The following is a 24,495-nucleotide window of genomic DNA, read 5'->3' as shown; positions in this document are numbered from 1 at the left end:
TTTAGAGAAAACTCGTTCCCTTCCCAGAGCCCTGCCTACAGTGACTAGAAACTCGTCCAAAACTCTGGTATTTAGGTAGGTTCAAGGCGGCATGAATGGAGCTTTCAAAATGGGAAAGCAAGACTTGTGCCATCAGGTCTCCGTTTCCAGTGAGCACGCAGCCTACCCCCTTGTGATGTCTACCAAGTAAATATTCCCTCAAACTACACAATGGTCCCTTCCCTGAAGAATGTTTTCTTGGCACGGAGTTCTGCATGTAGCGAACTGCCTCTCCCAAGGAACGCTTTGGTAACGCTTTCGGTGCTTAGGCTCTTCTAAAACCCTGCAGTGTAAGAGGAAGAACTGTGCTTTGGTTACAGGAGGAATGCAAGCCAACTTTCTCCTGTAAGTATGGGGTCTTAAGGTATGACTTTGTAGAAGGACTGTGAAACAGTATTGATTACTCAGTGCCGCTCAGCCTAGGGCATTGAGGCAGATATGCATGACATGTAGACGTGAGACAACAGATTGCCTGGAGCTGTTGGAGTGCTGAGGAAATCTAGCTCTCCCAAGGAGGCGTGCAGTGTGTTGCCCTACACTTAGCATACACAGAGTGACTGGGAAAGGTTTCCGGGCCTTGATGTTTCTGAGCTTCCCAGTCGAGCATGCCGGTCCTCGGTGTTCTTGCAGGGAATAGGGTGCCCACGGGAGTTACTAGGTGTCTTCATAAGCGTACTAACGTTCAAAGAAAGCAGAACTGCAACTCGTGTCTCCAGGAAACTGCTCCACGCTTTGGCTTCAGCAGGGCTCTTCAAGGCTTTACCTTGAGGAAACGACTCACGTCAAGTTTCCTTTGAGCTCTAGAGCTTCTAGGTGGAGCTCCCACCAGGTAACGAAAGCACCCTGTTGATTTAGAGAAAACTCGTTCCCTTCCCACAGCTCTGCCTACAGTAACTAGAGACCCGTCCAAAACACTGGTATTTAGGTAGCTTCAAGGCAGCATGAATGGAGCTTTCAAAATGGGAAAGCAAGCCTTGTGCCATCAGGTCTCCGTTTCCAGGTAACACGCAGCCTACCCCCTTGTGATGTCTACCAAGTAAATATTCCCTCAAACTACACAATGGTCCCTTCCCTGAAGAATGTTTTCTTGGCACGGAGTTCTGCATGTAGCGAACTGCCTCTCCCAAGGAACGCTTTGGTAACGCTATCGGGGCTTAGGCTCTTCTACAACCCTGCAGTGTAAGAGGAAGAACTGTGCTTTGGTTACAGGAGGAACGCAAGCCGAGTTTCTCCTCTAAGTATGGGGTCTTAAGGTATGACTTTGTAGAAGGAATGCAAAGCAGTTTTGATTTCTCAGTGCCGCTCAGCCTAGGGCATTGAGGCAATTTGCATGACATGTAGGACGTGAGAGAACAGATTACCTGGAGCTGTTGGAGTGCTGAGGAAATGTAGCTCTCCCAAGGAAGAGTGCAGTGTGTTGCCCTACACTTAGCATACACAGAGTGACTGGGAAAGGTATCCGGGCCTGGATGTTTCTTAGCAACCCAGTGGAGCCTGCCGGTACTCGGTGTTCTTGCACGGAATAGGGTGCCCAGGCGAGATCCTAGGTGTCTTGAAAAGCGTAGTAACGTTAAAAGTAAGGAGAACTGCAACTCATGTCTCAAGGAAACTTCTCCACGTGCCGCTTCAGCAGGGCTCTTCAAGGCTTTACCTTGAGGTAAGGACTCACGTCAAGTTTCCTTGTAGCTCTAGAGCGTCTCAGGAGGAGCTCCCACCCAGGCTACGAAAGCACCCTGTTGATTTCGAGAAAACTCGTTCCCTTCCCAGAGCCCTGCCTACAGTGACTAGAAACTCGTCCAAAACACTGGTATTTAGGTAGGTTCAAGGCAGCATGAATGGAGCTTTCAAAATGGGAAAGCAAGCCTTGTGCCATCAGGTCCCCGTTTCCAGTGAACACGCAGCCTACCTCCTTGTGATTTCTACCAAGTTAATATACACTCTAGAGACACACTGGTCCCTTCCCTGAATAACGTGTTCTTGGCACGGAGTTCTGCATGTAGCGAACTGCCTCTCCCAAGGAACGCTTTGGTAACGCTATCGGGGCTTAGGCTCTTCTAAAACCCTGCAGTGTAAGAGGAAGAACTGTGCTTTGGTTACAGGAGGAACGCAAGCCGAGTTTCTCCTGTAAGTATGGGGTCTTAAGGTATGACTTTGTAGAAGGAATGCGAAGCAGTTTTGATTTCTCAGTGCCGCTCAGCCTAGGGTATTGAGGCAATTTGCATGACATGTAGGACGTGAGAGAACAGATTACCTGGAGCTGTTGGAGTGCTGAGGAAATGTAGCTCTCCCAAGGAAGAGTGCAGTGTGTTGCCCTACACTTAGAATACCCAGAGTGACTGGGAAAGGTATCCGGGCCTGGATGTTTCTTAGCAACCCAGTGGAGCCTGCCGGTACTCGGTGTTCTTGCACGGAATAGGGTGCCCAGGCGAGATCCTAGGTGTCTTGAAAAGCGTAGTAACGTTAAAAGAAAGGAGAACTGCAACTCCTGTCTCAAGGAAACTTCTCCACGTGCCGCTTCAGCAGGGCTCTTCAAGGCTTTACCTTGAGGAAAGGACTCACGTCAAGTTTCCTTGTAGCTCTAGAGCATCTCAGGAGGAGCTCCCACCCAGGCTACGAAAGCACCCTGTTGATTTCGAGAAAACTCGTTCCCTTCCCAGAGCCCTGCCTACAGTGACTAGAAACTCGTCCAAAACACTGGTATTTAGGTAGGTTCAAGGCGGCATGAATGGAGCTTTCAAAATGGGAAAGCAAGCCTTGTGCCATCAGGTCCCCGTTTCCAGTGAACACGCAGCCTACCTCCTTGTGATTTCTACCAAGTTAATATACACTCTAGTGACACACTGGTCCCTTCCCTGAATAACGTGTTCTTGGCACGGAGTTCTGCATGTAGCGAACTGCCTCTCCCAAGGAATGCTCTAGGTACGCTATAGGGGCTTAGCCTCTTCTAAAACCCTGCAGTGTAAGAGGAAGAACTGTGCTTTGGTTACATCAGGAACGCAAGCCAACTTTCTCCTGTAAGTATGGGGTCGTAAGGTATGACTTTGTAGAAGGAATGTGAAAGAGTATTGGTTTCTCAGTGCCGCTCAGCCTAGGGCACTGAGGCAGATATGCATGACATGTAGATGTGAGACAACAGATTGCCTTGAGCTGTTGGAGTGCTGAGGAAATCTAGCTCTCCCAAGGAGGCGTGCAGTGTGTTGCCCTACACTTAGCATATTGAGAGTGACTGGGAAAGGTTTCCGGGCCTGGATGTTTCTGAGCTTCCCAGTCGAGCATGCCGGTTCTCGGTGTTCGTGCAGGGAATAGGGTGCCCACGGGAGTTACTAGGTGTCTTCATAAGCGTACTAACGTTCAAAGAAAGCAGAACTGCAACTCATGTCTCCAGGAAACTGCTCCACGCTTCGGCTTCAGCAGGGCTCTTCAAGGCTTTACCTTGAGGAAACGACTCACGTGAAGTTTCCTTTGAGCTCTAGAGCGTCTCAGGTGGAGCTCCCACCCAGGCTACGAAAGCACCCTGTTGATTTAGAGAAAACTCGTTCCCTTCCCAGAGCCCTGCCTACAGTGACTAGAGACCCGTCCAAAACACTGGTATTTAGGTAGCTTCAAGGCAGCATGAATGGAGCTTTCAAAATGGGAAAGCAAGCCTTGTGCCATCAGGTCTCCTTTTCCAGGGAACACGCAGCCTACCCCCTTGTGATGTCTACCAAGTAAATATTCCCTCAAACTACACAATGGTCCCTTCCCTGAAGAATGTTTTCTTGGCACGGAGTTCTGCATGTAGCGAACTGCCTCTCCCAAGGAACGCTTTGGTAACGCTATCGGGGCTTAGGCTCTTCTAAAACCCTGCAGTGTAAGAGGAAGAACTGTGCTTTGGTTACAGCAGGAACGCAAGGCAACTTTCTCCTGTAAGTATGGGGTCTTAAGGTATGACTTTGTAGAAGGAATGTGAAAGAGTATTGGTTTCTCAGTGCCGCTCAGCCTAGGGCACTGAGGCAGATATGCATGACATGTAGACGTGAGACAACAGATTGCCTGGAGCTGTTGGAGTGCTGAGGAAATCTAGCTCTTCCAAGGAGGCGTGCAGTGTGTTGCCTTACACTTAGCATATTGAGAGTGACTGGGAAAGGTATCCGGGCCTGGATGTTTCTGAGCTTCCCAGTCGAGCATGCCGGTCCTCGGTGTTCGTGCAGGGAATAGGGTGCCCACGAGAGTTACTAGGTGTCTTCATAAGCGTACTAACAATCAAAGAAAGCAGAACTGCAACTCATGTCTCCAGCAAACTGCTCCACGCTTCGGCTTCAGCAGGGCCCTTCAAGGCTTTACCTTGAGGAAACGACTCACGTCAAGTTTCCTTTGAGCTCTAGAGCGTCTCAGTTGGAGCTCCCACCCAGGCTACGAAAGCACCCTGTTGATTTAGAGAAAACTCGTTCCCTTCCCACAGCCCTGCCTACAGTGACTAGAGACCCGTCCAAAACACTGGTATTTAGGTAGCTTCAAGGCAGCATGAATGGAGCTTTCAAAATGGGAAAGCAAGCCTTGTGCCATCAGGTCTCCGTTTCCAGGGAACACGCAGCCTACCCCCTTGTGATGTCTACCAAGTAAATATTCCCTCAAACTACACAATGGTCCCTTCCCTGAAGAATGTTTTCTTGGCACGGAGTTCTGCATGTAGCGAACTGCCTCTCCCAAGGAACGCTTTGGTAACGCTATCGGGGCTTAGGCTCTTCTAAAACCCTGCAGTGTAAGAGGAAGAACTGTGCTTTGGTTACAGGAGGAACGCAAGCCGAGTTTCTCCTCTAAGTATGGGGTCTTAAGGTATGACTTTGTAGAAGGAATGCGAAGCAGTTTTGATTTCTCAGTGCCGCTCAGCCTAGGGCATTGAGGCAATTTGCATGACATGTAGGACGTGAGAGAACAGATTACCTGGAGCTGTTGGAGTGCTGAGGAAATGTAGCTCTCCCAAGGAAGAGTGCAGTGTGTTGCCCTACACTTAGCATACACAGTGTGACTGGGAAAGGTATCCGGGCCTGAATGTTTCTTAGCAACCCAGTGGAGCCTGCCGGTACTCGGTGTTCTTGCACGGAATAGGGTGCCCAGGCGAGATCCTAGGTGTCTTGAAAAGCGTAGTAACGTTAAAAGAAAGGAGAACTGCAACTCATGTCTCAAGGAAACTTCTCCACGTGCCGCTTCAGCAGGGCTCTTCAAGGCTTTACCTTGAGGAAAGGACTCACGTCAAGTTTCCTTGTAGCTCTAGAGCGTCTCAGGAGGAGCTCCCACCCAGGCTACGAAAGCACCCTGTTGATTTAGAGAAAACTCGTTCCCTTCCCAGAGCCCTGCCTACAGTGACTAGAAACTCGTCCAAAACACTGGTATTTAGGTAGGTTCAAGGCGGCATGAATGGAGCTTTCAAAATGGGAAAGCAAGCCTTGTGCCATCAGGTCCCCGTTTCCAGTGAACACGCAGCCTACCTCCTTGTGATTTCTACCAAGTTAATATACACTCTAGTGACACACTGGTCCCTTCCCTGAATAACGTGTTCTTGGCACGGAGTTCTGCATGTAGCGAACTGCCTCTCCCAAGGAATGCTCTAGGTACGCTATAGGGGCTTAGCCTCTTCTAAAACCCTGCAGTGTAAGAGGAAGAACTGTGCTTTGGTTACAGCAGGAACTCAAGCCAACTTTCTCCTGTAAGTATGGGGTCTTAAGGTATGACTTTGTAGAAGGAATGTGAAAGAGTATTGGTTTCTCAGTGCCGCTCAGCCTAGGGCACTGAGGCAGATATGCATGACATGTAGATGTGAGACAACAGATTGCCTTGAGCTGTTGGAGTGCTGAGGAAATCTAGCTCTCCCAAGGAGGCGTGCAGTGTGTTGCCCTACACTTAGCATATTGAGAGTGACTGGGAAAGGTTTCCGGGCCTGGATGTTTCTGAGCTTCCCAGTCGAGCATGCCGGTCCTCGGTGTTCTTGCAGGGAATAGGGTGCCCACGGGAGTTACTAGGTGTCTTCATAAGCGTACTAACGTTCAAAGAAAGCAGAACTGCAACTCATGTCTCCAGGAAACTGCTCCACGCTTCGGCTTCAGCAGGGCTCTTCAAGGCTTTACCTTGAGGAAACGACTCACGTCAAGTTTCCTTTGAGCTCTAGAGCGTCTCAGGTGGAGCTCCCACCCAGGCTACGAAAGCACCCTGTTGATTTAGAGAAAACTCGTTCCCTTCCCAGAGCCCTGCCTACAGTGACTAGAGACCCGTCCAAAACACTGGTATTTAGGTAGCTTCAAGGCAGCATGAATGGAGCTTTCAAAATGGGAAAGCAAGCCTTGTGCCATCAGGTCTCCGTTTCCAGTGAGCACGCAGCCTACCCCCTTGTGATGTCTACCAAGTAAATATTCCCTCAAACTACTCAATGGTCCCTTCCCTGAAGAATGTTTTCTTGGCACGGAGTTGTGCATGTAGCGAACTGCCTCTCCCAAGGAACGCTTTGGTAACGCTATCGGGGCTTAGGCTCTTCTAAAACCCTGCAGTGTAAGAGGAAGAACTGTGCTTTGGTTACAGCAGGAACGCAAGGCAACTTTCTCCTGTAAGTATGGGGTCTTAAGGTATGACTTTGTAGAAGGAATGTGAAAGAGTATTGGTTTCTCAGTGCCGCTCAGCCTAGGGCATTTAGGCAGATATGCATGACATGTAGACGTGAGACAACAGATTGCCTGGAGCTGTTGGAGTGCTGAGGAAATCTAGCGCTTTCAAGGAGGCGTGCAGTGTGTTGCCTTACACTTAGCATATTGAGAGTGACTGGGAAAGGTTTCCGGGCCTAGATGTTTCTGAGTTTCCCAGTCGAGCATGCCGGTCCTTGGTGTTCTTGCAGGGAATAGGGTGCCCACGAGAGTTACTAGGTGTCTTCATAAGCGTACTAACAATCAAAGAAAGCAGAACTGCAACTCATGTCTCCAGCAAACTGCTCCACGCTTCGGCTTCAGCAGGGCCCTTCAAGGCTTTACCTTGAGGAAACGACTCACGTCAAGTTTCCTTTCAGCTCTAGAGCGTCTCAGTTGGAGCTCCCACCCAGGCTACGAAAGCACCCTGTTGATTTAGAGAAAACTCGTTCCCTTCCCACAGCCCTGCCTACAGTGACTAGAGACCCGTCCAAAACACTGGTATTTAGGTAGCTTCAAGGCAGCATGAATGGAGCTTTCAAAATGGGAAAGCAAGCCTTGTGCCATCAGGTCTCCGTTTCCAGGGAACACGCAGCCTACCCCCTTGTGATGTCTACCAAGTAAATATTCCCTCAAACTACACAATGGTCCCTTCCCTGAAGAATGTTTTCTTGGCACGGAGTTCTGCATGTAGCGAACTGCCTCTCCCAAGGAACGCTTTGGTAACGCTATCGGGGCTTAGGCTCTTCTAAAACCCTGCAGTGTAAGAGGAAGAACTGTGCTTTGGTTACAGGAGGAACGCAAGCCGAGTTTCTCCTCTAAGTATGGGGTCTTAAGGTATGACTTTGTAGAAGGAATGCGAAGCAGTTTTGATTTCTCAGTGCCGCTCAGCCTAGGGCATTGAGGCAATTTGCATGACATGTAGGACGTGAGAGAACAGATTACCTGGAGCTGTTGGAGTGCTGAGGAAATGTAGCTCTCCCAAGGAAGAGTGCAGTGTGTTGCCCTACACTTAGCATACACAGAGTGACTGGGAAAGGTATCCGGGCCTGGATGTTTCTTAGCAACCCAGTGGAGCCTGCCGGTACTCGGTGTTCTTGCACGGAATAGGGTGCCCAGGCGAGATCCTAGGTGTCTTGAAAAGCGTAGTAACGTTAAAAGAAAGGAGAACTGCAACTCATGTCTCAAGGAAACTTCTCCACGTGCTGCTTCAGCAGGGCTCTTCAAGGCTTTACCTTGAGGAAAGGACTCACGTCAAGTTTCCTTGTAGCTCTAGAGCGTCTCAGGAGGAGCTCCCACCCAGGCTACGAAAGCACCCTGTTGATTTAGAGAAAACTCGTTCCCTTCCCAGAGCCCTGCCTACAGTGACTAGAAACTCGTCCAAAACACTGGTATTTAGGTAGGTTCAAGGCGGCATGAATGGAGCTTTCAAAATGGGAAAGCAAGCCTTGTGCCATCAGGTCCCCGTTTCCAGTGAACACGCAGCCTACCTCCTTGTGATTTCTACCAAGTTAATATACACTCTAGTGACACACTGGTCCCTTCCCTGAATAACGTGTTCTTGGCACGGAGTTCTGCATGTAGCGAACTGCCTCTCCCAAGGAATGCTCTAGGTACGCTATAGGGGCTTAGCCTCTTCTAAAACCCTGCAGTGTAAGAGGAAGAACTGTGCTTTGGTTACAGCAGGAACTCAAGCCAACTTTCTCCTGTAAGTATGGGATCGTAAGGTATGACTTTGTAGAAGGAATGTGAAAGAGTATTGGTTTCTCAGTGCCGCTCAGCCTAGGGCACTGAGGCAGATATGCATGACATGTAGATGTGAGACAACAGATTGCCTTGAGCTGTTGGAGTGCTGAGGAAATCTAGCTCTCCCAAGGAGGCGTGCAGTGTGTTGCCCTATACTTAGCATATTGAGAGTGACTGGGAAAGGTTTCCGGGCCTGGATGTTTCTGAGCTTCCCAGTCGAGCATGCCGGTCCTCGGTGTTCTTGCAGGGAATAGGGTGCCCAGGAGAGTTACTAGGTGTCTTCATAAGCGTACTAACGTTCAAAGAAAGCAGAACTGCAACTCATGTCTCCAGGAAACTGCTCCACGCTTCGGCTTCAGCAGGGCTCTTCAAGGCTTTACCTTGAGGAAACGACTCACGTCAAGTTTCCTTTGAGCTCTAGAGCGTCTCAGGTGGAGCTCCCACCCAGGCTACGAAAGCACCCTGTTGATTTAGAGAAAACTCGTTCCCTTCCCAGAGCCCTGCCTACAGTGACTAGAGACCCGTCCAAAACACTGGTATTTAGGTAGCTTCAAGGCAGCATGAATGGAGCTTTCAAAATGGGAAAGCAAGCCTTGTGCCATCAGGTCTCCGTTTCCAGTGAGCACGCAGCCTACCCCCTTGTGATGTCTACCAAGTAAATATTCCCTCAAACTACACAATGGTCCCTTCCCTGAAGAATGTTTTCTTGGCACGGAGTTCTGCATGTAGCGAACTGCCTCTCCCAAGGAACGCTTTGGTAACGCTATCGGGGCTTAGGCTCTTCTAAAACCCTGCAGTGTAAGAGGAAGAACTGTGCTTTGGTTACAGCAGGAACGCAAGGCAACTTTCTCCTGTAAGTATGAGGTCTTAAGGTATGACTTTGTAGAAGGAATGTGAAAGAGTATTGGTTTCTCAGTGCCGCTCAGCCTAGGGCATTGAGGCAGATATGCATGACATGTAGACGTGAGACAACAGATTGCCTGGAGCTGTTGGAGTGCTGAGGAAATCTAGCTCTTTCAAGGAGGCGTGCAGTGTGTTGCCTTACACTTAGCATATTGAGAGTGACTGCGAAAGGTTTCCGGGCCTAGATGTTTCTGAGCTTCCCAGTCGAGCATGCCGGTCCTTGGTGTTCTTGCAGGGATAGGGTGCCCACGAGAGTTACTAGGTGTCTTCATAAGCGTACTAACAATCAAAGAAAGCAGAACTGCAACTCATGTCTCCAGCAAACTGCTCCACGCTTCGGCTTCAGCAGGGCCCTTCAAGGCTTTACCTTGAAGAAACGACTCACGTCAAGTTTCCTTTCAGCTCTAGAGCGTCTCAGTTGGAGCTCCCACCCAGGCTACGAAAGCACCCTGTTGATTTAGAGAAAACTCGTTCCCTTCCCACAGCCCTGCCTACAGTGACTAGAGACCCGTCCAAAACACTGGTATTTAGGTAGCTTCAAGGCAGCATGAATGGAGCTTTCAAAATGGGAAAGCAAGCCTTGTGCCATCAGGTCTCCGTTTCCAGGGAACACGCAGCCTACCCCCTTGTGATGTCTACCAAGTAAATATTCCCTCAAACTACACAATGGTCCCTTCCCTGAAGAATGTTTTCTTGGCACGGTGTTCTGCATGTAGCGAACTGCCTCTCCCAAGGAACGCTTTGGTAACGCTATCGGGGCTTAGGCTCTTCTAAAACCCTGCAGTGTAAGAGGAAGAACTGTGCTTTGGTTACAGGAGGAACGCAAGCCGAGTTTCTCCTCTAACTATGCGGTCTTAAGGTATGACTTTGTAGAAGGAATGCGAAGCAGTTTTGATTTCTCAGTGCCGCTCAGCCTAGGGCATTGAGGCAATTTGCATGACATGTAGGACGTGAGAGAACAGATTACCTGGAGCTGTTGGAGTGCTGAGGAAATGTAGCTCTCCCAAGGAAGAGTGCAGTGTGTTGCCCTACACTTAGCATACACAGAGTGACTGGGAAAGGTATCCGGGCCTGGATGTTTCTTAGCAACCCAGTGGAGCCTGCCGGTACTCGGTGTTCTTGCACGGAATAGGGTGCCCAGGCGAGATCCTAGGTGTCTTGAAAAGCGTAGTAACGTTAAAAGAAAGGAGAACTGCAACTCATGTCTCAAGGAAACTTCTCCACGTGCCGCTTCAGCAGGGCTCTTCAAGGCTTTACCTTGAGGAAAGGACTCACGTCAAGTTTCCTTGTAGCTCTAGAGCGTCTCAGGAGGAGCTCCCACCCAGGCTACGAAAGCACCCTGTTGATTTCGAGAAAACTCGTTCCCTTCCCAGAGCCCTGCCTACAGTGACTAGAAACTCGTCCAAAACACTGGTATTTAGGTAGGTTCAAGGCGGCATGAATGGAGCTTTCAAAATGGGAAAGCAAGCCTTGTGCCATCAGGTCCCGTTTCCAGTGAACACGCAGCCTACCTCCTTGTGATTTCTACCAAGTTAATATACACTCTAGTGACACACTGGTCCCTTCCCTGAATAACGTGTTCTTGGCACGGAGTTCTGCATGTAGCGAACTGCCTCTCCCAAGGAATGCTCTAGGTACGCTATAGGGGCTTAGCCTCTTCTAAAACCCTGCAGTGTAAGAGGAAGAACTGTGCTTTGGTTACAGCAGGAACTCAAGCCAACTTTCTCCTGTAAGTATGGGGTCGTAAGGTATGACTTTGTAGAAGGAATGTGAAAGAGTATTGGTTTCTCAGTGCCGCTCAGCCTAGGGCACTGAGGCAGATATGCATGACATGTAGATGTGAGACAACAGATTGCCTTGAGCTGTTGGAGTGCTGAGGAAATCTAGCTCTCCCAAGGAGGCGTGCAGTGTGTTGCCCTACACTTAGCATATTGAGAGTGACTGGGAAAGTTTTCCGGGCCTGGATGTTTCTGAGCTTCCCAGTCGAGCATGCCGGTCCTCGGTGTTCTTGCAGGGAATAGGGTGCCCACGGGAGTTACTAGGTGTCTTCATAAGCGTACTAACGTTCAAAGAAAGCAGAACTGCAACTCATGTCTCCAGGAAACTGCTCCACGCTTCGGCTTCAGCAGGGCTCTTCAAGGCTTTACCTTGAGGAAACGACTCACGTCAAGTTTCCTTTGAGCTCTAGAGCGTCTCAGGTGGAGCTCCCACCCAGGCTACGAAAGCACCCTGTTGATTTAGAGAAAACTCGTTCCCTTCCCAGAGCCCTGCCTACAGTGACTAGAGACCCGTCCAAAACACTGGTATTTAGGTAGCTTCAAGGCAGCATGAATGGAGCTTTCAAAATGGGAAAGCAAGCCTTGTGCCATCAGGTCTCCGTTTCCAGTGAGCACGCAGCCTACCCCCTTGTGATGTCTATCAAGTAAATATTCCCTCAAACTACACAATGGTCCCTTCCCTGAAGAATGTTTTCTTGGCACGGAGTTCTGCATGTAGCGAACTGCCTCTCCCAAGGAACGCTTTGGTAACGCTATCGGGGCTTAGGCTCTTCTAAAACCCTGCAGTGTAAGAGGAAGAACTGTGCTTTGGTTACAGCAGGAACGCAAGCCGAGTTTCTCCTGTAAGTATGGGGTCTTAAGGTATGACTTTGTAGAAGGACTGTGAAACAGTATTGGTTACTCAGTGCCGCTCAGCCTAGGGCATTGAGGCAGATATGCATGACATGTAGACGTGAGACAACAGATTGCCTGGAGCTGTTGGAGTGCTGAGGAAATCTAGCTCTCCCAAGGAGGCGTGCAGTGTGTTGCCCTACACTTAGCATACACAGAGTGACTGGGAAAGGTTTCCGGGCCTTGATGTTTCTGAGCTTCCCATTCGAGCATGCCGGTCCTCGGTGTTCTTGCAGGGAATAGGGTGCCCACGGGAGTTACTAGGTGTCTTCATAAGCTTACTAACGTTCAAAGAAAGCAGAACTGCAACTCATGTCTCCAGGAAACTGCTCCACGCTTTGGCTTCAGCAGGGCTCTTCAAGGCTTTACCTTGAGGAAACGACTCACGTCAAGTTTCCTTTGAGCTCTAGAGCTTCTAGGTGGAGCTCCCACCAGGCTACGAAAGCACCCTGTTGATTTAGAGAAAACTCGTTCCCTTCCCACAGCCCTGCCTACAGTGACTAGAAACTCGTCCAAAACACTGGTATTTAGGTAGGTTCAAGGCGGCATGAATGGAGCTTTCAAAATGGGAAAGCAAGCCTTGTGCCATCAGGTCCCCGTTTCCAGTGAACACGCAGCCTACCTCCTTGTGATTTCTACCAAGTTAATATACACTCTAGAGACACACTGGTCCCTTCCCTGAATAACGTGTTCTTGGCACGGAGTTCTGCATGTAGCGAACTGCCTCTCTCAAGGAATGCTCTAGGTACGCTATAGGGGCTTAGCCTCTTCTAAAACCCTGCAGTGTAAGAGGAAGAACTGTGCTTTGGTTACAGCAGGAACGCAAGGCAACTTTCTCCTGTAAGTATGGGGTCTTAAGGTATGACTTTGTAGAAGGAATGTGAAAGAGTATTGGTTACTCAGTGCCACTCAGCCTAGGGCATTGAGGCAGATATGCATGACATGTAGACGTGAGACAACAGATTGCCTGGAGCTGTTGGAGTGCTGAGGAAATCTAGCTCTCCCAAGGAGGCGTGCAGTGTGTTGCCCTACCTTTAGCATATTGAGAGTCACTGGGAAAGGTTTCCGGGCCTGGATGTTTCTGAGCTTCCCAGTCGAGCATGCCGGTCCTCGGTGTTCTTGCAGGGAATAGGGTGCCCAGGAGAGTTACTAGGTGTCTTCATAAGCGTACTAACGTTCAAAGAAAGCAGAACTGCAACTCATGTCTCCAGGAAACTGCTCCACACTTCGGCTTCAGCAGGGCTCTTCAAGGCTTTACCTTGAGGAAACGACTCACGTCAAGTTTCCTTTGAGCTCTAGAGCGTCTCAGGTGGAGCTCCCACCCAGGCTACGAAAGCACCCTGTTGATTTAGAGAAAACTCGTTCCCTTCCCAGAGCCCTGCCTACAGTGACTAGAGACCTGTCCAAAACACTGGTATTTAGGTAGCTTCAAGGCAGCATGAATGGCGCTTTCAAAATGGGAAAGCAAGCCTTGTGCCATCAGGTCTCCGTTTCCAGGTAACACGCAGCCTACCCCCTTGTGATGTCTACCAAGTAAATATTCCCTCAAACTACACAATGGTCCCTTCCCTGAAGAATGTTTTCTTGGCACGGAGTTCTGCATGTAGCGAACTGCCTCTCCCAAGGAACGCTTTGGTAACGCTATCGGGGCTTAGGCTCTTCTAAAACCCTGCAGTGTAAGAGGAAGAACTGTGCTTTGGTTACAGGAGGAACGCAAGCCGAGTTTCTCCTGTAAGTATGGGGTCTTAAGGTATGACTTTGTAGAAGGAATGCGAAGCAGTTTTGATTTCTCAGTGCCGCTCAGCCTAGGGCATTGAGGCAATTTGCATGACATGTAGGACGTGAGAGAACAGATTACCTGGAGCTGTTGGAGTGCTGAGGAAATGTAGCTCTCCCAAGGAAGAGTGCAGTGTGTTGCCCTACACTTAGCATACACAGAGTGACTGGGAAAGGTATCCGGGCCTGGATGTTTCTTAGCAACCCAGTGGAGCCTGCCGGTACTCGGTGTTCTTGCACGGAATAGGGTGCCCAGGCGAGATCCTAGGTGTCTTGAAAAGCGTAGTAACGTTAAAAGAAAGGAAAACTGCAACTCCTGTCTCAAGGAAACTTCTCCACGTGCCGCTTCAGCAGGGCTCTTCAAGGCTTTACCTTGAGGAAAGGACTCACGTCAAGTTTCCTTGTAGCTCTAGAGCGTCTCAGGAGGAGCTCCCACCCAGGCTACGAAAGCACCCTGTTGATTTCGAGAAAACTCGTTCCCTTCCCAGAGCCCTGCCTACAGTGACTAGAAACTCGTCCAAAACACTGGTATTTAGGTAGGTTCAAGGCGGCATGAATGGAGCTTTCAAAATGGGAAAGCAAGCCTTGTGCCATCAGGTCCCCGTTTCCAGTGAACACGCAGCCTACCTCCTTGTGATTTCTACCAAGTTAATATACACTCTAGAGACACACTGGTCCCTTCCCTGAATAACGTGTTCTTGGCACGGAGTTCTGCATGTAGCGAACTGCCTCTCTCAAGGAATGCTCTAGGTACGCTATAGGGGCTTAGCCTCTTCTAAAACCCTGCAGTGTAAGAGGAAGAACTGTGCTTTGGTTACAGCAGGAACGCAAGGCAACTTTCTCCTGTAAGTATGGGGTCTTAAGGTATGACTTTGTAGAAGGAATGTGAAAGAGTATTGGTTACTCAGTGCCACTCAGCCTAGGGCATTGAGGCAGATATGCATGACATGTAGACGTGAGACAACAGATTGCCTGGAGCTGTTGGAGTGCTGAGGAAATCTAGCTCTCCCAAGGAGGCGTGCAGTGTGTTGCCCTACCTTTAGCATATTGAGAGTCACTGGGAAAGGTTTCCGGGCCTGGATGTTTCTGAGCTTCCCAGTCGAGCATGCCGGTCCTCGGTGTTCTTGCAGGGAATAGGGTGCCCAGGAGAGTTACTAGGTGTCTTCATAAGCGTACTAACGTTCAAAAAAGCAGAACTGCAACTCATGTCTCCAGGAAACTGCTCCACGCTTCGGCTTCAGCAGGGCTCTTCAAGGCTTTACCTTGAGGAAACGACTCACGTCAAGTTTCCTTTGAGCTCTAGAGCGTCTCAGGTGGAGCTCCCACCCAGGCTACGAAAGCACCCTGTTGATTTAGAGAAAACTCGTTCCCTTCCCAGAGCCCTGCCTACAGTGACTAGAGACCCGTCCAAAACACTGGTATTTAGGTAGCTTCAAGGCAGCATGAATGGAGCTTTCAAAATGGGAAAGCAAGCCTTGTGCCATCAGGTCTCCGTTTCCAGGGAACACGCAGCCTACCCCCTTGTGATGTCTACCAAGTAAATATTCCCTCAAACTACACAATGGTCCCTTCCCTGAAGAATGTTTTCTTGGCACGGAGTTCTGCATGTAGCGAACTGCCTCTCCCAAGGAACGCTTTGGTAACGCTATCGGGGCTTAGGCTCTTCTAAAACCCTGCAGTGTAAGAGGAAGAACTGTGCTTTGGTTACAGGAGGAACGCAAGCCGAGTTTCTCCTCTAAGTATGGGGTCTTAAGGTATGACTTTGTAGAAGGAATGCGAAGCAGTTTTGATTTCTCAGTGCCGCTCAGCCTAGGGCATTGAGGCAATTTGCATGACATGTAGGACGTGAGAGAACAGATTACCTGGAGCTGTTGGAGTGCTGAGGAAATGTAGCTCTCCCAAGGAAGAGTGCAGTGTGTTGCCCTACACTTAGCATACACAGAGTGACTGGGAAAGGTATCCGGGCCTGGATGTTTCTTAGCAACCCAGTGGAGCCTGCCGGTACTCTGTGTTCTTGCACGGAATAAGGTGCCCAGGCGAGATCCTAGGTGTCTTGAAAAGCGTACTAATGTTAAAAGAAAGGAGAACTGCAACTCATGTCTCAAGGAAACTTCTCCACGTTCCGCTTCAGCAGGGCTCTTCAAGGCTTTACCTTGAGGAAAGGACTCACGTCAAGTTTCCTTGAGGCTCTAGAGCGTCTCAGGAGGAGCTCCCACCCAGGCTACGAAAGCACCCTGTTGATTTAGAGAAAACTCGTTCCCTTCCCAGAGCCCTGCCTACAGTGACTAGAAACTCGTCCAAAACTCTGGTATTTAGGTAGGTTCAAGGCGGCATGAATGGAGCTTTCAAAATGGGAAAGCAAGACTTGTGACATCAGGTCTCCGTTTCCAGTGAGCACGCAGCCTACCCCCTTGTGATGTCTACCAAGTAAATATTCCCTCAAACTACACAATGGTCCCTTCCCTGAAGAATGTTTTCTTGGCACGGAGTTCTGCATGTAGCGAACTGCCTCTCCCAAGGAACGCTTTGGTAACGCTTTCGGTGCTTAGGCTCTTCTAAAACCCTGCAGTGTAAGAGGAAGAACTGTGCTTTGGTTACAGGAGGAATGCAAGCCAACTTTCTCCTGTAAGTATGGGGTCTTAAGGTATGACTTTGTAGAAGGACTGTGAAACAGTATTGATTACTCAGTGCCGCTCAGCCTAGGGCATTGAGGCAGATATGCATGACATGTAGACGTGAGACAACAGATTGCCTGGAGCTGTTGGAGTGCTGAGGAAATCTAGCTCTCCCAAGGAGGCGTGCAGTGTGTTGCCCTACACTTAGCATACACAGAGTGACTGGGAAAGGTTTCCGGGCCTTGATGTTTCTGAGCTTCCCAGTCGAGCATGCCGGTCCTCGGTGTTCTTGCAGGGAATAGGGTGCCCACGGGAGTTACTAGGTGTCTTCATAAGCGTACTAACGTTCAAAGAAAGCAGAACTGCAACTCGTGTCTCCAGGAAACTGCTCCACGCTTTGGCTTCAGCAGGGCTCTTCAAGGCTTTACCTTGAGGAAACGACTCACGTCAAGTTTCCTTTGAGCTCTAGAGCTTCTAGGTGGAGCTCCCACCAGGCTACGAAAGCACCCTGTTGATTTAGAGAAAACTCGTTCCCTTCCCACAGCCCTGCCTACAGTGACTAGAGACCCGTCCAAAATACTGGTATTTAGGTAGCTTCAAGGCAGCATGAATGGCGCTTTCAAAATGGGAAAGCAAGCCTTGTGCCATCAGGTCTCCGTTTCCAGGTAACACGCAGCCTACCCCCTTGTGATGTCTACCAAGTAAATATTCCCTCAAACTACACAATGGTCCCTTCCCTGAAGAATGTTTTCTTGGCACGGAGTTCTGCATGTAGCGAACTGCCTCTCCCAAGGAACGCTTTGGTAACGCTATCGGGGCTTAGGCTCTTCTAAAACCCTGCAGTGTAAGAGGAAGAACTGTGCTTTGGTTACAGGAGGTACGCAAGCCGAGTTTCTCCTGTAAGTATGGGGTCTTAAGGTATGACTTTGTAGAAGGAATGCGAAGCAGTTTTGATTTCTCAGTGCCGCTCAGCCTAGGGCATTGAGGCAATTTGCATGACATGTAGGACGTGAGAGAACAGATTACCTGGAGCTGTTGGAGTGCTGAGGAAATGTAGCTCTCCCAAGGAAGAGTGCAGTGTGTTGCCCTACACTTAGCATACACAGAGTGACTGGGAAAGGTATCCGGGCCTGGATGTTTCTTAGCAACCCAGTGGAGCCTGCCGGTACTCGGTGTTCTTGCACGGAATAGGGTGCCCAGGCGAGATCCTAGGTGTCTTGAAAAGCGTAGTAACGTTAAAAGAAAGGAAAACTGCAACTCCTGTCTCAAGGAAACTTCTCCACGTGCCGCTTCAGCAGGGCTCTTCAAGGCTTTACCTTGAGGAAAGGACTCACGTCAAGTTTCCTTGTAGCTCTAGAGCGTCTCAGGAGGAGCTCCCACCCAGGCTACGAAAGCACCCTGTTGATTTCGAGAAAACTCGTTCCCTTCCCAGAGCCCTGCCTACAGTGACTAGAAACTCGTCCAAAACACTGGTATTTAGGTAGGTTCAAGGCGGCATGAATGGAGCTTTCAAAATGGGAAAGCAAGCCTTGTGCCATCAGGTCCCCGTTTCCAGTGAACACGCAGCCTACCTCCTTGTGATTTCTACCAAGTTAATATACACTCTAGAGACACACTGGTCCCTTCCCTGAATAACGTGTTCTTGGCACGGAGTTCTGCATGTAGCGAACTGCCTCTCTCAAGGAATGCTCTAGGTACGCTATAGGGGCTTAGCCTCTTCTAAAACCCTGCAGTGTAAGAGGAAGAACTGTGCTTTGGTTACAGCAGGAAGGCAAGGCAACTTTCTCCTGTAAGTATGGGGTCTTAAGGTATGACTTTGTAGAAGGAATGTGAAAGAGTATTGGTTACTCAGTGCCACTCAGCCTAGGGCATTGAGGCAGATATGCATGACATGTAGACGTGAGACAACAGATTGCCTGGAGCTGTTGGAGTGCTGAGGAAATCTAGCTCTCCCAAGGAGGCGTGCAGTGTGTTGCCCTACCTTTAGCATATTGAGAGTCACTGGGAAAGGTTTCCGGGCCTGGATGTTTCTGAGCTTCCCAGTCGAGCATGCCGGTCCTCGGTGTTCTTGCAGGGAATAGGGTGCCCAGGAGAGTTACTAGGTGTCTTCATAAGCGTACTAACGTTCAAAGAAAGCAGAACTGCAACTCATGTCTCCAGGAAACTGCTCCACGCTTCGGCTTCAGCAGGGCTCTTCAAGGCTTTACCTTGAGGAAACGACTCACGTCAAGTTTCCTTTGAGCTCTAGAGCGTCTCAGGTGGAGCTCCCACCCAGGCTACGAAAGCACCCTGTTGATTTAGAGAAAACTCGTTCCCTTCCCAGAGCCCTGCCTACAGTGACTAGAGACCCGTCCAAAACACTGGTATTTAGGTAGCTTCAAGGCAGCATGAATGGAGCTTTCAAAATGGGAAAGCAAGCCTTGTGCCATCAGGTCTCCGTTTCCAGGGAACACGCAGCCTACCCCCTTGTGATGTCTACCAAGTAAATATTCCCTCAAACTACACAATGGTCCCTTCCCTGAAGAATGTTTTCTTGGCACGGAGTTCTGCATGTAGCGAACTGCCTCTCCCAAGGAACGCTTTGGTAACGCTATCGGGGCTTAGGCTCTTCTAAAACCCTGCAGTGTAAGAGGAAGAACTGTGCTTTGGTTACAGGAGGAACGCAAGCCGAGGTTCTCCTGTAAGTATGGGGTCTTAAGGTATGACTTTGTAGAAGGAATGCGAAGCAGTTTTGATTTCTCAGTGCCGCTCAGCCTAGGGCATTGAGGCAATTTGCATGACATGTAGGACGTGAGAGAACAGATTACCTGGAGCTGTTGGAGTGCTGAGGAAATGTAGCTCTCCCAAGGAAGAGTGCAGTGTGTTGCCCTACACTTAGCATACACAGAGTGACTGGGAAAGGTATCCGGGCCTGGATGTTTCTTAGCAACCCAGTGGAGCCTGCCGGTACTCTGTGTTCTTGCACGGAATAAGGTGCCCAGGCGAGATCCTAGGTGTCTTGAAAAGCGTACTAATGTTAAAAGAAAGGAGAACTGCAACTCATGTCTCAAGGAAACTTCTCCACGTTCCGCTTCAGCAGGGCTCTTCAAGGCTTTACCTTGAGGAAAGGACTCACGTCAAGTTTCCTTGAGGCTCTAGAGCGTCTCAGGAGGAGCTCCCACCCAGGCTATGAAAGCACCCTGTTGATTTAGAGAAAACTCGTTCCCTTCCCAGAGCCCTGCCTACAGTGACTAGAAACTCGTCCAAAACTCTGGTATTTAGGTAGGTTCAAGGCGGCATGAATGGAGCTTTCAAAATGGGAAAGCAAGACTTGTGCCATCAGGTCTCCGTTTCCAGTGAGCACGCAGCCTACCCCCTTGTGATGTCTACCAAGTAAATATTCCCTCAAACTACACAATGGTCCCTTCCCTGAAGAATGTTTTCTTGGCACGGAGTTCTGCATGTAGCGAACTGCCTCTCCCAAGGAACGCTTTGGTAACGCTTTCGGTGCTTAGGCTCTTCTAAAACCCTGCAGTGTAAGAGGAAGAACTGTGCTTTGGTTACAGGAGGAATGCAAGCCAACTTTCTCCTGTAAGTATGGGGTCTTAAGGTATGACTTTGTAGAAGGACTGTGAAACAGTATTGATTACTCAGTGCCGCTCAGCCTAGGGCATTGAGGCAGATATGCATGACATGTAGACGTGAGACAACAGATTGCCTGGAGCTGTTGGAGTGCTGAGGAAATCTAGCTCTCCCAAGGAGGCGTGCAGTGTGTTGCCCTACACTTAGCATACACAGAGTGACTGGGAAAGGTTTCCGGGCCTTGATGTTTCTGAGCTTCCCAGTCGAGCATGCCGGTCCTCGGTGTTCTTGCAGGGAATAGGGTGCCCACGGGATTTACTAGGTGTCTTCATAAGCGTACTAACGTTCAAAGAAAGCAGAACTGCAACTCGTGTCTCCAGGAAACTGCTCCACGCTTTGGCTTCAGCAGGGCTCTTCAAGGCTTTACCTTGAGGAAACGACTCACGTCAAGTTTCCTTTGAGCTCTAGAGCTTCTAGGTGGAGCTCCCACCAGGCTACGAAAGCACCCTGTTGATTTAGAGAAAACTCGTTCCCTTCCCACAGCCCTGCCTACAGTGACTAGAGACCCGTCCAAAATACTGGTATTTAGGTAGCTTCAAGGCAGCATGAATGGCGCTTTCAAAATGGGAAAGCAAGCCTTGTGCCATCAGGTCTCCGTTTCCAGGTAACACGCAGCCTACCCCCTTGTGATGTCTACCAAGTAAATATTCCCTCAAACTACACAATGGTCCCTTCCCTGAAGAATGTTTTCTTGGCACGGAGTTCTGCATGTAGCGAACTGCCTCTCCCAAGGAACGCTTTGGTAACGCTATCGGGGCTTAGGCTCTTCTAAAACCCTGCAGTGTAAGAGGAAGAAGTGTGCTTTGGTTACAGGAGGAACGCAAGCCGAGTTTCTCCTGTAAGTATGGGGTCTTAAGGTATGACTTTGTAGAAGGAATGCGAAGCAGTTTTGATTTCTCAGTGCCGCTCAGCCTAGGGCATTGAGGCAATTTGCATGACATGTAGGACGTGAGAGAACAGATTACCTGGAGCTGTTGGAGTGCTGAGGAAATGTAGCTCTCCCAAGGAAGAGTGCAGTGTGTTGCCCTACACTTAGCATACACAGAGTGACTGGGAAAGGTATCCGGGCCTGGATGTTTCTTAGCAACCCAGTGGAGCCTGCCGGTACTCGGTGTTCTTGCACGGAATAGGGTGCCCAGGCGAGATCCTAGGTGTCTTGAAAAGCGTAGTAACGTTAAAAGAAAGGAAAACTGCAACTCCTGTCTCAAGGAAACTTCTCCACGTGCCGCTTCAGCAGGGCTCTTCAAGGCTTTACCTTGAGGAAAGGACTCACGTCAAGTTTCCTTGTAGCTCTAGAGCGTCTCAGGAGGAGCTCCCACCCAGGCTACGAAAGCACCCTGTTGATTTCGAGAAAACTCGTTCCCTTCCCAGAGCCCTGCCTACAGTGACTAGAAACTCGTCCAAAACACTGGTATTTAGGTAGGTTCAAGGCGGCATGAATGGAGCTTTCAAAATGGGAAAGCAAGCCTTGTGCCATCAGGTCCCCGTTTCCAGTGAACACGCAGCCTACCTCCTTGTGATTTCTACCAAGTTAATATACACTCTAGAGACACACTGGTCCCTTCCCTGAATAACGTGTTCTTGGCACGGAGTTCTGCATGTAGCGAACTGCCTCTCTCAAGGAATGCTCTAGGTACGCTATAGGGGCTTAGCCTCTTCTAAAACCCTGCAGTGTAAGAGGAAGAACTGTGCTTTGGTTACAGCAGGAAGGCAAGGCAACTTTCTCCTGTAAGTATGGGGTCTTAAGGTATGACTTTGTAGAAGGAATGTGAAAGAGTATTGGTTACTCAGTGCCACTCAGCCTAGGGCATTGAGGCAGATATGCATGACATGTAGACGTGAGACAACAGATTGCCTGGAGCTGTTGGAGTGCTGAGGAAATCTAGCTCTCCCAAGGAAGCGTGCAGTGTGTTGCCCTACCTTTAGCATATTGAGAGTCACTGGGAAAGGTTTCCGGGCCTGGATGTTTCTGAGCTTCCCAGTCGAGCATGCCGGTCCTCGGTGTTCTTGCAGGGAATAGGGTGCCCAGGAGAGTTACTAGGTGTCTTCATAAGCGTACTAACGTTCAAAGAAAGCAGAACTGCAACTCATGTCTCCAGGAAACTGCTCCACGCTTCGGCTTCAGCAGGGCTCTTCAAGGCTTTACCTTGAGGAAACGACTCACGTCAAGTTTCCTTTGAGCTCTAGAGCGTCTCAGGTGGAGCTCCCACCCAGGCTACGAAAGCACCCTGTTGATTTAGAGAAAACTCGTTCCCTTCCCAGAGCCCTGCCTACAGTGACTAGAGACCCGTCCAAAACACTGGTATTTAGGTAGCTTCAAGGCAGCATGAATGGAGCTTTCAAAATGGGAAAGCAAGCCTTGTGCCATCAGGTCTCCGTTTCCAGGGAACACGCAGCCTACCCCCTTGTGATGTCTACCAAGTAAATATTCCCTCAAACTACACAATGGTCCCTTCCCTGAAGAATGTTTTCTTGGCACGGAGTTCTGCATGTAGCGAACTGCCTCTCCCAAGGAACGCTTTGGTAATGCTATCGGGGCTTAGGCTCTTCTAAAACCCTGCAGTGTAAGAGGAAGAACTGTGCTTTGGTTACAGGAGGAACGCAAGCCGAGTTTCTCCTCTAACTATGCGGTCTTAAGGTTTGACTTTGTAGAAGGAATGCGAAGCAGTTTTGATTTCTCAGTGCCGCTCAGCCTAGGGCATTGAGGCAATTTGCATGACATGTAGGACATGAGAGAACAGATTACCTGGAGCTGTTGGAGTGCTGAGGAAATGTAGCTCTCCCAAGGAAGAGTGCAGTGTGTTGCCCTACACTTAGCATACACAGAGTGACTGGGAAAGGTATCCGGGCCTGGATGTTTCTTAGCAACCCAGTGGAGCCTGCCGGTACTCTGTGTTCTTGCACGGAATAAGGTGCCCAGGCGAGATCCTAGGTGTCTTGAAAAGCGTACTAATGTTAAAAGAAAGGAGAACTGCAACTCATGTCTCAAGGAAACTTCTCCACGTTCCGCTTCAGCAGGGCTCTTCAAGGCTATACCTTGAGGAAAGGACTCACGTCAAGTTTCCTTGAGGCTCTAGAGCGTCTCAGGAGGAGCTCCCACCCAGGCTATGAAAGCACCCTGTTGATTTAGAGAAAACTCGTTCCCTTCCCAGAGCCCTGCCTACAGTGACTAGAAACTCGTCCAAAACTCTGGTATTTAGGTAGGTTCAAGGCGGCATGAATGGAGCTTTCAAAATGGGAAAGCAAGACTTGTGCCATCAGGTCTCCGTTTCCAGTGAGCACGCAGCCTACCCCCTTGTGATGTCTACCAAGTAAATATTCCCTCAAACTACACAATGGTCCCTTCCCTGAAGAATGTTTTCTTGGCACGGAGTTCTGCATGTAGCGAACTGCCTCTCCCAAGGAACGCTTTGGTAACGCTTTCGGTGCTTAGGCTCTTCTAAAACCCTGCAGTGTAAGAGGAAGAACTGTGCTTTGGTTACAGGAGGAATGCAAGCCAACTTTCTCCTGTAAGTATGGGGTCTTAAGGTATGACTTTGTAGAAGGACTGTGAAACAGTATTGATTACTCAGTGCCGCTCAGCCTAGGGCATTGAGGCAGATATGCATGACATGTAGACGTGAGACAACAGATTGCCTGGAGCTGTTGGAGTGCTGAGGAAATCTAGCTCTCCCAAGGAGGCATGCAGTGTGTTGCCCTACACTTAGCATACACAGAGTGACTGGGAAAGGTTTCCGGGCCTTGATGTTTCTGAGCTTCCCAGTCGAGCATGCCGGTCCTCGGTGTTCTTGCAGGGAATAGGGTGCCCACGGGAGTTACTAGGTGTCTTCATAAGCGTACTAACGTTCAAAGAAAGCAGAACTGCAACTCGTGTCTCCAGGAAACTGCTCCACGCTTTGGCTTCAGCAGGGCTCTTCAAGGCTTTACCTTGAGGAAACGACTCACGTCAAGTTTCCTTTGAGCTCTAGAGCTTCTAGGTGGAGCTCCCACCAGGTAACGAAAGCACCCTGTTGATTTAGAGAAAACTCGTTCCCTTCCCACAGCTCTGCCTACAGTAACTAGAGACCCGTCCAAAACACTGGTATTTAGGTAGCTTCAAGGCAGCATGAATGGAGCTTTCAAAATGGGAAAGCAAGCCTTGTGCCATCAGGTCTCCGTTTCCAGGTAACACGCAGCCTACCCCCTTGTGATGTCTACCAAGTAAATATTCCCTCAAACTACACAATGGTCCCTTCCCTGAAGAATGTTTTCTTGGCACGGAGTTCTGCATGTAGCGAACTGCCTCTCCCAAGGAACGCTTTGGTAACGCTATCGGGGCTTAGGCTCTTCTACAACCCTGCAGTGTAAGAGGAAGGACTGTGCTTTGGTTACAGGAGGAACGCAAGCCGAGTTTCTCCTCTAAGTATGGGGTCTTAAGGTATGACTTTGTAGAAGGAATGCAAAGCAGTTTTGATTTCTCAGTGCCGCTCAGCCTAG

Source organism: Eubalaena glacialis, chromosome 4 (assembly GCF_028564815.1).
Source record: "Eubalaena glacialis isolate mEubGla1 chromosome 4, mEubGla1.1.hap2.+ XY, whole genome shotgun sequence".
Taxonomy (NCBI): domain Eukaryota; kingdom Metazoa; phylum Chordata; class Mammalia; order Artiodactyla; family Balaenidae; genus Eubalaena; species Eubalaena glacialis.
Note: the sequence above shows the minus strand (reverse complement) of the source record.